Below are 11,947 nucleotides of genomic sequence, written 5' to 3'. Positions count from 1 at the left end.
GTTCGATTCCACGACCCAGGCATTGCGTGATACTGTACATTTTGGTCATAAAATGTGCTGTACTGTTTGTATCAGTGGTACTTATGATTATTTCCTTTCACAGTGGAAGGGGTACATTGTTATGGAACTACTGTGCGTAGGTTGTGTGCAAGCGTACTCGCTTGCTACACTTATGCAAATGTGCATTACTATCTGCAAACTTCATGATGATGCATGTTATATGCAACAGCCTCTTTTATAACATAGCTCTTTGAAAATGGTGTATTAATGTCAATTTTATGTGATACTTTGATGTAAACCTGATAGTTTTCTTTATTATACAATAGTTATCAAGTGCATCCGAAAGTTATCGTAAGAGAAGTAAGGTCAAGTGATCATTTAACGTTGCTTCTCTACAGCAATTCAAATAGGTTTCTCCTCTCTCATTCCTACTACCAAGCCCACGTTCTCCCGTAAGCATTTCTTTTGCTCCTTCCCCTTAAACCGCATTCCAATCCCCGATGACTATTAGGTTTTCATCTCCCTTTAAATTCTGAACTACCATTCAGTATTCTCGTATAGTTTCTCTATCTCTTTACCTTCTGCTTGCGACGTCGGCATGTGTACCTTGACTGTTGCTGTCGGTGTTAGTTAAAGTTTTTTACAACACAGAAGGCATTATTTTTACCTGTCCCACTCTCGCATTTTGGATAGTTAGATACCATCACACGATCAATTACTTCTTTTTTTCCACTTTAAAAACTAATGGAGAAAAGAACAATTGAAGTAGATCCATTTCAGTCAGTAAATAACAAAATAATTGATGAGGTAGACTACTGTGGGTAAGAATGGGAGCCATGGTGCGCCTTCCCTGTTGCTGTGTCGCCACGCCGCGCTCTGCGAAGCTCAGACGCAGTTACGCAGTAACCACACTCCTACACGCCTCGCGCTGCCGACACCAAGAGCAAACAAGACTCGTTTCGTCGCTCAGATGCCGCAAGCAGCGCAGCTGTAGCACTGGTGGCCAGACCCAGCGGCCGCAGTCGGACGCGGAACGGCTCCCATAGACGAAACAAAACAAGAAAACACTCGACGGTCCGGCAGAGAGAGAAAGCACAGCGATACTGATAACGCTGGACGACAGCGCTTTTCTCCTGCAGTCGGTATCCAACGTTTCTGTAGCTGTGGTGAGCTGGACATCGTGAACGTCCTATTCGCGGTGCAAAATTCAGCTGTACCACAACACTGCCTTGTATCAGTGGTTTTCAAAATGTGCGTCGCGGCTCCCAAGGGCGTGCAGCGTTGCAGTAGGTGATTCGCGGTGGTTTCATAAAAATAATAACTTGATTTAGTTGTTTTCCGAGTAAAGGAACAGCGTCTGTGCTACAGGGAATAGGCAAATAAAAGTGGCCCCGAGAACAGCGCACAAAGAAATACAGCACAGGAAAGAAAATGCAATACTAACCTGACTGCAGCAGATGTTGAAAGTGGCACTTTTGGGCCCTGCTGTAATCTCATCCAAAATGTTGTGCTGCAGTTCTTGAAGACTATGAGTGCTGTTGCGATACAAAAAAAAAAATGGCTCTGAGCATTATGGGACTTAACATCTGAGGTCATCAGTCCCCTAGAACTTAGAACTACTTAAGCCTAACTAACCTAAGGACATCACACATATCCATGCTCGAGGCAGGATTCGAACCTGCGACCGTAGCGGTCGCGCGGTTCCAGACTGAAGCGCCTACAACCGCTCGGCCACCACGGCCTGCGTTGCGATACACCTTACAAGGAGAAGACCCCAGTGGTGCCATCGGATTTTTGAAACCATCTATACGATTATGTAGAATAAGATCTCACGTAACACACATTGCAGCCATTCACCCTGGAGGGCTATCGTTTGCGAGAAATTGACGAAAAAAGTATTGACATTTTTGTGACACGCAATACCATTAAAAAAGGTCGCTCGCATCTTGCGGGTGTGTGATGCAAACAATCTGAAAATAGCTCCACATTCAAGCAGTTGTGGGTTCGAATTTTACCACGTTTAGTGAAGTTCTTTTTAAATCTTTCTCGAAACGACTTTTGTCATCATTTTTATTCAGTTAATTGATTTAAATGTAGCTTTTTATTTTCATTCCTTTGTCGCATCATTTTAATCATAATATCAACTTCTTCATTTGCTCTCATTTTCCTTCCTCTCATTCTTTTTCCACTTGAAATCTTTGTTCATGTGTTTTTAATTATTTTTATGTATTAATTTCCATTTAATTACTTTTGTTTTATAACCCTGCTTTTCTACCAGATTATTGGGTTCATTATATCTCTCTTTCATTTTTTTTAATTTCATTATACTTCTTACCCTCCTTTCATTTAAATCTTCATCTGCGCTATTTTGTCTATAGCGCAGTACGTATTTAGGTTACGTTTTAAATGTCTATATGATGACTACCATGCAAAAAATTTGCAGATCTGGTAACGAAAAATACATTTTTCACATCACTGCACAATCAATATAAATAGATTATTTGGTCTTTTGTTTTTTTTTAACGGGTATATCGGAATTTTCAAATAATTGAATATTATAATAAATAAAATTCATTAAATTAGTGCTCACAAAAATTCCGATCGCACAAACAATGTTAAAGTTTCACATTGTGATTAATATAATGTAACAAAGAAATCGAAATAAAAAATTACGCTTAAACCAATTAACTGAATAGAAATAATTATCAAAATCATTTCGATAAAGATTTAGAAATAAAAAAACGTACTACCACTGACGAGAGTCGAACACACAACCACTTGCTTGTGAAGCTATTATTCTACTGATTACACTACACAATCAGTCTATTTGATCCACCTTTTTAACGCTATTAATTGTCACACAAAATTCGAAATTTTTTTGTCAACTACTCGCTAACGACGGCCCACCAGGGTGTGATACCTCGGATCTTAACCTACATCACCGTATATTTGGTTTCAAAAAGTCGATCGCACCGCTGGTGACCTCTCCTTGTTAGACTTCTTGGCTCCCCAGACAGGGTAATGGCACACTAACAGATCACGTGACGTGGGTGGCCAGCTAGGGCCGCGACCAGACTGACCTCTGCTAACAACTCTGTCAGGCGTGATGATTGTGTAAATGTGCTCCAAGGATCATCCAGTTGCTCTATCCTGTTGGAAGTAACTTTAGGTCTTTTCCGCCTCCGTAAATGCTGCCACTCTTCCAGGTCACATTTATTTGTCCCACCCTGTTGCAGGGATAGCCGGCAGCTAAGTTTTGTTACTACGGCTGCGTGGTAGACAGCATCAAATCTTACGTGACTCATTTGCTTCATTGAAGCCTTCCGCTGTGACCGAGCGGTTCTAGGCGCTTCAGTCCGGAACCGGGCTGCTGCTACGGTCGCAGGTTCGAATCCTGCCTCGGGCAAGGATGTGTGTGCTGTCCTTAGGCTAGTTAAGTTTAAGTAGTTCTAAGTCTAGGGGACTGATGACCTCAGATGTTAAGTCCCATAGTGCATAGTGCTTAGAGCCGTTTGAGCCTTTTTTTTTTTTTTTTGCTTCATTGAGCAACGACCAGTTTGAAGCATAGTTTTATCAAATTCGGATATTTTTGATTGTTGTCTGTTACTAAACACGGTATTTCATATATATCACGAAGTTATAAAGAGATAAATAGACGAAAACGCATGAAGTATGACTACACCTGAATCTCGTTTTTCAGTGTACTGCTGCAGGAAATGAACGACCACAGTGTATCATTTGCTTGAAAGTTCTAGCTACTGAAAGAAAGCTTCCTAATAAAGTGAAACGACTTTTGAATTGAAATCACGGAAGTGTGGTTAAAACGAGGGAGAGAGAAACTTTTCTCAGAACTTAAAAGAAATGACACAACAAAAGAAAAAAGTCCATTAAAAAGGGCTCTTCTTTTATCAAACACCGTTGCCCGCCGTGTAGCAAAGAGCAAGAAACCTCAGTTAGATGATGAGGATATCCTCGTATTTAATATTTTTCCTGTGCTTCACTGTTTTAGAAGATAATGATTTTCAGTTAAGTGGAGAATCGAAGTGTCTGGTTGTAGATCATTTAAATGAACTTATTGATCGCTTTCTGAAGTAATTTCCAGAACAAGTTGTGCAACACAAGTGAACCAGAGATCCTTTCAGTACAGAACATCCATTAACACTTAACAACGAAGAACAAGAGTAATTTCTTCAGACTCTACACTGAAATCGAAGTTCGGTTCGCCAGCACTGCTTGAGTCTTGGGGTTTGGTAATCAGGAGTGCCCGCAAGTAGGTAAGAGGCCCGACGTATTTTGATACGTTTTTCAACATCCTACTTGTCAGAGGTAGGATTTTCAGCACTGGTAGTCATCAACACGAGATATAGATCGAGTGTGATTGAGCAGAAAGTGATACGAGTCTGAATTTCTAACACTGTGACGAGAGTAGAAGAACTGACGAAGAAGAAAGCTCATCCTCCCAACTGAATTCGTTCAAGAATGGGATATAATAACATACAACTTTATTAAAATGTGTTACGTCAACATTAGATATGCGTCCTACCAATCCTACTGTTCGGTAGCTTTGGTGCATTACATAAAAGCCGAGGAAATAGTAATATTAACGGTAGCTTTGGTAGCACTGTCGAAAACAAACATAAATGAACGTGTAAGACAGAAACTGGGAGCCCACGACTGCTATTTGTTTTTTTTTTTGTGTGTTTGGTTGGCTGTTTTGTACATAATTAGAAATGCACATCAATCAGTGTTACTCTATTGTGTATTTTATATCCTTGCGGGATATAAATTGCTTTTTATAAGTAATAAAAATTATTTGCTCGTGAAACCTTTTCACTTTAATGTAACCAAAGCAGTTAGTTTTGATGCAAGTACAGTTTACATGTACAAACACAAAAAAATATAATTATTGTTGTTATTTTCTACTCAATAGAACTTCTTCATCATGATCAAAGACAAGAGTTTCCTTTTATTATTAATAAGTGCGAAAGTTGTTTATGACTAATGGAACCATGTTTTGTACAGGGTGTTTCCGTAAGAGAGAGCAAAAATGTGACAGGACGTAGAGAATGCGCCACTGAACAGAACATAGACAATGCGCCACTGAACAATTTGAGGTAGGGAACCTGGAGCCGGAGAATTCAGCTTAAGGAGAAGTAAACTTGTCTATGCTTTGCTTATCATTACTGTTTTCCGGCTTTTTTACAACTAACATTCGTACAAGTTTATACGTACTGTGCTGTTTATTTAATGTACATTGTTTATTTCCTGCGAGGAAACAAGAAGGACGAGGCTGATTGCTAGGAAGTCATGATGCAGGTTTTGTTTACTTTTCCATAAGGTGGCTCTGTTGTACCGTATTTACGTTGTCCCATAACAGACGAGCTATGAATCAACAACAAAAACATTCATTACTAAGTGCTATTCAGAGACGTACAGCACAATACGATGGAACAGTACCGGTAGTTCCGCAGAACTCACTGACAAGCACCTTGTGTATGGGGAAGTACGTTGAATGCTCTCACTGCCGAAAAGCTGTAAAGGGAACGATTTCCTAACAGGCGTCACCCGACAAGAGGAGTGTTCATTTCTGTCTATCGACGAATGCGGGAGAGAGGTTCATTGGAAAGAAGAAATGAGGGACCTGACAACATGAGGACCACTCGCATCCCAAATTTTGAAGAGGAGGTGCTGGAACGTGTTGCAGCGGACTCCACTACAAGTATTCGTCATACTGCATGTGAAATGGACGATGCACATACTAGCGTCTAGCGAGTACTCCACAACAATAACAACTGCGGCCTTATCGCCCACAACGAGTCCATGCAATTCTTGTGACTGACTTTGCTCCAAGGGTCGCATTGTGTCAGCGGTTGCCCCAACAAAGGATTAATCGACCATATTTCCTCCAAATCATACTGTTTACTCACGAGGCCTCATTTCATCGCGATAGTATTTCGAACAGCAGGAATAGCCAGGTGTGGGATGAGGAAAACCCTCAAGGTGTTCAAAATGGTTCAAATGGCTCAGAGCACTATGGGACTTAACTTCTAAGGTCATCAGTCCCCTAGAACTTAGAACTACTTAAACCTAACTAAGGACATCACACACATCCATGCCCGAGGCAGGATTCGAACCTGCGACCGTAGAGGTCGCGCGGTTCCAGACTGTAGCGCCTAGAACCGCTTGGCCACCTCGGCCGCCCCTCAAGGTGTAGTTGAGTCACACCATCATGTACGTTTTTTGTGAATATCTGGGGCGGCATTGTAGGCCACAGTCTCATTGGGCCGTATCTTCTACCTGGCCGTTTGAATGGCCACCTGTACTTGAGGTTTGTGCAAAGAGTTCTACTGAATTGTTGGAGAACGTACCCATGGCTGTTCGTGAGAGGATGTGGATACAGCATGACGATGCATCGCTTCACTTCAGTATGGATGTCCGCAACCATCTCAGTGGTGTATTTCCTGGCCCCTGGATTGGTAAGGGAGGTCCCATTCCATAGCCTGCGAGGTCCCCTCGATCATTTCCTATGGAGACATCTAAATTCACTTGCGTATGAGACCCCATTAGATACGGAGATGGAATTAGTTGCCAGAATTGTAGCTGCCTGTGATCTGATTCGAAATACACCAGTGATATTTGTCAGGGTACGTCAGAACCTTGTTCGCCGATGTCACGCTTGCATTGAGGTTGATGGCCGTCAGTTTCAGAACATTTTGTAAGATACAGTACAAATGGTACGTTTAATGTGTCAGTGATGCTATTTACAGTTAACTACAACTAACATAAATAAAGAAATACATAGTAATGTGATTTTATTCTTATTATCCCCTAAAGCTGGCTTCTCCGATTCCAAGTTCCCTACTTCAAATTGTTGAGTGGAGCAATCCTCTACGTATTGTTAAATTTTTGCATGATCTTATGGAAAGACCCTGTATAGTTAAAGATTGATAATTTCAGTTTTGCTTACTTTTAAGTAATGGCGGAATAGCTACATAGAACAAAAATGTTCCGTAAGTTTCCCGGTTCTTTTTACATTCTCACTCAAGTTTTGTCCACAGCTCGTGGTCTAGTGGGTAGCGTTGCTGCCTCTGGATCACGGGGTCCCAGGTTCGATCCCCGGCCAGGTTGGGGATTTTCTCTGCCCGGGGACTGGGTGTTTACGTCGTCCTCATCATTTCATCATCATCATCATCATTCGTGACAATGGCAAGACTGGGCTGTGCAAAAAAACTGGACTGTATAAAAATTGGGACCTTTTATGGGCGCTGATGACTGCGCGGTTGAGCGCCCCACAAACCAAACATCATCATCACTCAAGTTTCTAGACGGTTCACTGCTTTCAGTTTTTAGGGATATCTAGTAAGACATTTATCGCATACGTAAAAAAAGCGATCGTTAAGTAGTTCTTGCAGCTGTAGATAGTCATAGCTGTGTTGGGAAAGAACCAGAGCTCCGAGCCATAACAGGAAGCATTGACGTTCAAATAGTTATAGGTACGGAAAGCTGGCTAATGACATAAGTGTTCAGAAAGGTCAGATTAAATACAATGGTTGGTGGAGTATTTATTACTGTCAGAAGTAGCTTACCTTGTAGTGAAATTGAGGTAGATAGTTCCTGCGACATAGTATGAGTAGAAGTTATACTTGACAATCAGACTAAATTATTAATTGCATGGTTTTACAGACCCCCTCCCCCAATTCAAAATATATAGTTGCTGAACAGTTCAAAGAAGACTCTTTTCATAGAGGCACCCAACTCATACAATTATAGTCGGTGGTGACTTCAATCTAGTCTTCATATGACTACGAAGTCTTTCGCGATGGAGTCCTTGCATAAAAAGTTCTTGGTTTACTTGCCATGTCACATTTGGATAAAATCAAAAGCTTTCGATGACTACCTCCGTCATCTTTGTCAGGGGTAAAACTGACTGTCGTGGACCGGTTTTTTTTTCCTTTATTGTTATTTTTATACCTGTACAATCAGGTAGGGTGGCAGCGGCATGCTACGCCGCTCTTCAGCCTTAGAGTTGACAATGATATAACAGAGAAAGAAGATCCAGAATAAACATAGTGATGGGCAAAAAATAGTGGACACAGAAATACAAAAAACACGGAGCTGTTCACACTCGACGATAACGACACTGAAAACATGTTGACACGGCGCACATAACACTGATGAATTCGACGGCACAGGTGAACGTATGAGCGTGACGACGGACACGAAAAAACACAAAACGACGGCACACACACACGAAACTGATAGCGATGATCTCTGGCGCGTGAATGTCCACATAGCATGTACGAGTCCAGTGACCTGCCAAGAGGGGAAGAAAGGGGAGTGGGAGGGAGAGGGGTGAGCAAGGATGCCAATGACGGAGGAAGGATTGGAGGGGAAGCCCAGGGGAGGAGTGGGAAGAAAGGGAGGAGGGACGGAAGGGGGAGAGAAGGGAGAGGGGTGCCCAAAGGAAACAAACACAGGAAGAGGGAGGGAGGATCAAAGTTGGTAGGAGGGGTAGATGGAGGGGAGGAGGGCATCATCAGGGAGGGGGAGCTGGCGGAAGCCACCTTGGGAGAGGGTGTGGAGAGTGGAGAGATGGAGAGCAGGTGGGATGTGGAAGTACAGGCGCGGCAGCGGACGGGGGCGGGAGAGGATGGGAGAGACCAGTGGGTGAGGAGGATTGAGTTTGCGGGAGGTGTAGAGGATCCGTATCCGTTCGAGGAAAAGGAGGTGGGGGAAGGGAATTAGGTCGTAGTCGTGGACCGGTGAGGGTTCCGCTTTTATAAGCAGTGGACGGCTTCTCATTGGCTGGATGACGTCACGGTGAAACTGGCGCGTACTGAGGTGGCGGCCTGTCTGTCCATAGATTTTGTTGCGCGCTTTATCCAGCGTTGCTTGCAGCGCCATCCATCGCAACAGGGGGGAACTGCGAGGAATGTAAGAAGTCTCCCTCTGCGCTCTTTCTTTGTCAATTGCGCGCTTCCATGCATTGCTGAGTGCATAACCGGAGTCTCTGTTGAAGTTATTTTCACAGAGTCTAATTTCAACTGTTTCCCTGATGACAGAGTCCCAATAGTTTGAAGCGTGAGCAAATAGTCTTGTTTCATCGAACAAAATCTTATGTTTATGTAACAAACTGTGCTCAGCCACCGCTGATTTTTCTAGATACCTGTATTTCAGGTGACGCTGATGTTCCACACTGCGATCGGCAACACTTCTTATAGACTGGCCCACATAACTTTTCCCACACTCACAAGGAATGCTGTAAATTACCGGTACTCTCAGGCCAAGATCATCTTTCACGGGTCGCAGCATTTCCTTAATCTTCCTGGGTGGCCAGAAGACTGGTCTGATTCCCTGCCGGCTCAGGACTCTGCCGATCTTGCTGGTCGTTGCACCGCAGAATGGTAGCCGCGGGATGTGTTGGTCCTCTAGATCTGTTCGAACAGCGTCCTTCCTTGGTTTCTTCGTCAGAGTAGATCTGATATCACGATCGGAATATCCATTTTTATGGTGACGTCATCCAGCCAATGAGAAGTCGTCCATGCTTATAAAAGCGGAAGCCTCACCGGTCCACGACAGTTAGTTTTACCCCTGATGAAGATGACGGAGGTAGTCATCGAAAGCTTGGGATTTTATCCAAATTTGACGCGGCAAGTAAACCGAGAACTTTTTATGCTAGTCTTCAGATGCTGAAAAAATTATACGTTTAATGCTTTCTCAGAAAATTATTTTGAACAATTAGTTCATGAGCCCACTCGAAGCATAAATACTTATATGGATATGGTGTCTGTTCTCCCAGACATGTCCGAGAGAACAGACACCATATCCATATAAGTATATAGTTGTGGAAATACCGGCCATGACCTTCTTCTTCTCTGTGGATGCACACATATTGCCCGAACTCTTACGGGACTTAATAAGAATGTCTTCCACGAGTAATGAGTGTGTTGGGTAGGGACACTACGAATATAGTGTGTGGACATATAAGGTGAGTATGTGGGTCTCGCAGGAGGCGTGAGCGAGATAATCCCTGCAGTCGCACTATCCTCTGTGCCCTCGGTGGCTCAGGTGGATCGAGCGTCTGCCATGTAAGCAGGAGATCACGGGTTCGAGTCCCGTTCGGGGCACACATTTTCACCTGTCCCCGTTGATATATATCAAAGCCTGTCAGCAGCTGAAGGTATTAATATATAATTCTAATTTCGAAGCAGAAATGGATGCGAAAGCATACTTGTTCTCGTAGCACAAATAATCCTGGACAAATAGGGAGTACTGTGAATACAGGGATTAGCGACCACGAGGCAGTTGCTGCTAGGCTGAATACCATAACACCAACAACAACTAAAAAGAAACGCTAAGTATATCTATTTTTAAAAAAAGCTGATAAAAATGCTCTCAACGCCTTTTTAAGATACTGACTTCACTCCTTTCGATCTGATCATGTAAGCGTAGAAAAGATGTGGTATCATTTCAGAGAGATAGTATCGACGGCAATTGAGAGATATATACCACATAAATTAATAAGTGATGGTACTGATCCCCTCATGGTAGACAAGCCGGTTCAGTTCGCTGTTGCAGAAGCAACGAAAAAAGCATGCCAAATTTAAAAGAATGCAAAATCCCCAAGATTCTCGAAGTTTTGCATAGCGCATATTTCAATAGGAGATGCTTTTAATAATTTCCACAACGAAATTCTGTCTCGGAGTATAGCAGAAAACCCAAAGAGATTCTGGTCATACGTAAAGCACGCCAGTGGCAAGACGCAATCAATACCTTCACTGAGCGATAACAACGGTGAAGTCACTGACGACAGTGCCACTAAAGCAGAGTTATTAAACACGGTTTTCCGAAACTCCTTCGCCAAAGAAGACGAAGTAAATATTCGTGAATGCCAGTCAAGAACAACTGCTAAGGTGAGAAGCACAAAAGAAAATATCCGCGGTGTAACATAGCAGCTTAAATCACTTAATAAAGGCAAGGCCTCCGGTCCAGATTGTATAGCACTCAGCTTCATTTAAGAGTATGCTGACACAATAGCTCCATGCTTAGCAATTACATACAACCGCTCACTCACAGAAAGATCTGTACCTAAAGACTGGAAAACTGCTCAAATCACACCAATACCCAAAAAGGGAAGTAGGAGTAATCTGCTGAATTACAGACCCATACCACTAACGTCGATTTTCAGTAGGGTCTTGGAACATATACTGTGTTCGAACATTATGAATTACCTCGAATAAAACGATTTATTGACACATAATCAGCACGGATTGAGAAAACATCGTCATTGTGAAACACAACTAGCTCTTTATACTCACGAAGTAATGAGTGCTATCGACAGGTCATGTCAAATCGATTCCATATTTTTAGATTTTCAGAAGGCTTTCGACACCGTTCCTCATAAGCATCTTCTAACCAAACTGTGTGCCTATGGAATATCACCTCAGTTGTGCGACTGGATTCGTGGTTTCCTGTCAGAAAGGTCACTGTTCTTAGATTTAGATAAGATATCTGTATGGTGCGAAAAGTGGCAATTGACCCTGGAAAAGAAAAGTGTGAAGTTGTTCACATGAGTACTAAAAGAAATCCGCTAAATTTCGATTACGTGATAAGTCACACAAATCTGAAGGCTGTAAATTCAACTAAATACTTAGGGATTGCAATTAGAAATAACCTAAATTGGAACGATCACATAGATAATATTGTGGGTAGAGCAAACCGAAGATTGCGATTCATTGGCAGAACACTTAGAAGGTGCAACAGGTCTGCTAAACGGACTGCTTACACTACGCTTGTCCACCCTCGCCTGGAATATTGCTGTGCGGTGTGGGATCCGCATCGGGTGGGACTGACGGATGACATCGAAAAAGTACAAAGAAGGGGAACTCGTTTTGTATTATCGCGAAATAGGGGAGATAGTGCCACGGACATGATACGGTACTCGGAG

The 11,947-nt window shown here is 42.7% G+C and overlaps 1 non-coding gene across 1 annotated transcript; it reads left to right on the top strand.

The window, feature by feature from the left end:
• Nucleotides 1-10,052: 10,052 nt before the first annotated feature.
• On the top strand, nt 10,053-10,127 carry Trnat-ugu. The gene has a single exon. It is a non-coding gene; the product is annotated as a tRNA-Thr (tRNA).
• The last annotated feature ends 1,820 nt before the right edge of the window (nt 10,128-11,947 follow it).

The sequence above is a fragment of the Schistocerca piceifrons genome, chromosome 6 (assembly GCF_021461385.2).
Source record: "Schistocerca piceifrons isolate TAMUIC-IGC-003096 chromosome 6, iqSchPice1.1, whole genome shotgun sequence".
Taxonomy (NCBI): Eukaryota; Metazoa; Arthropoda; class Insecta; order Orthoptera; family Acrididae; genus Schistocerca; species Schistocerca piceifrons.
Note: the sequence above shows the minus strand (reverse complement) of the source record. Positions and strands in the feature narration are given on the sequence as shown.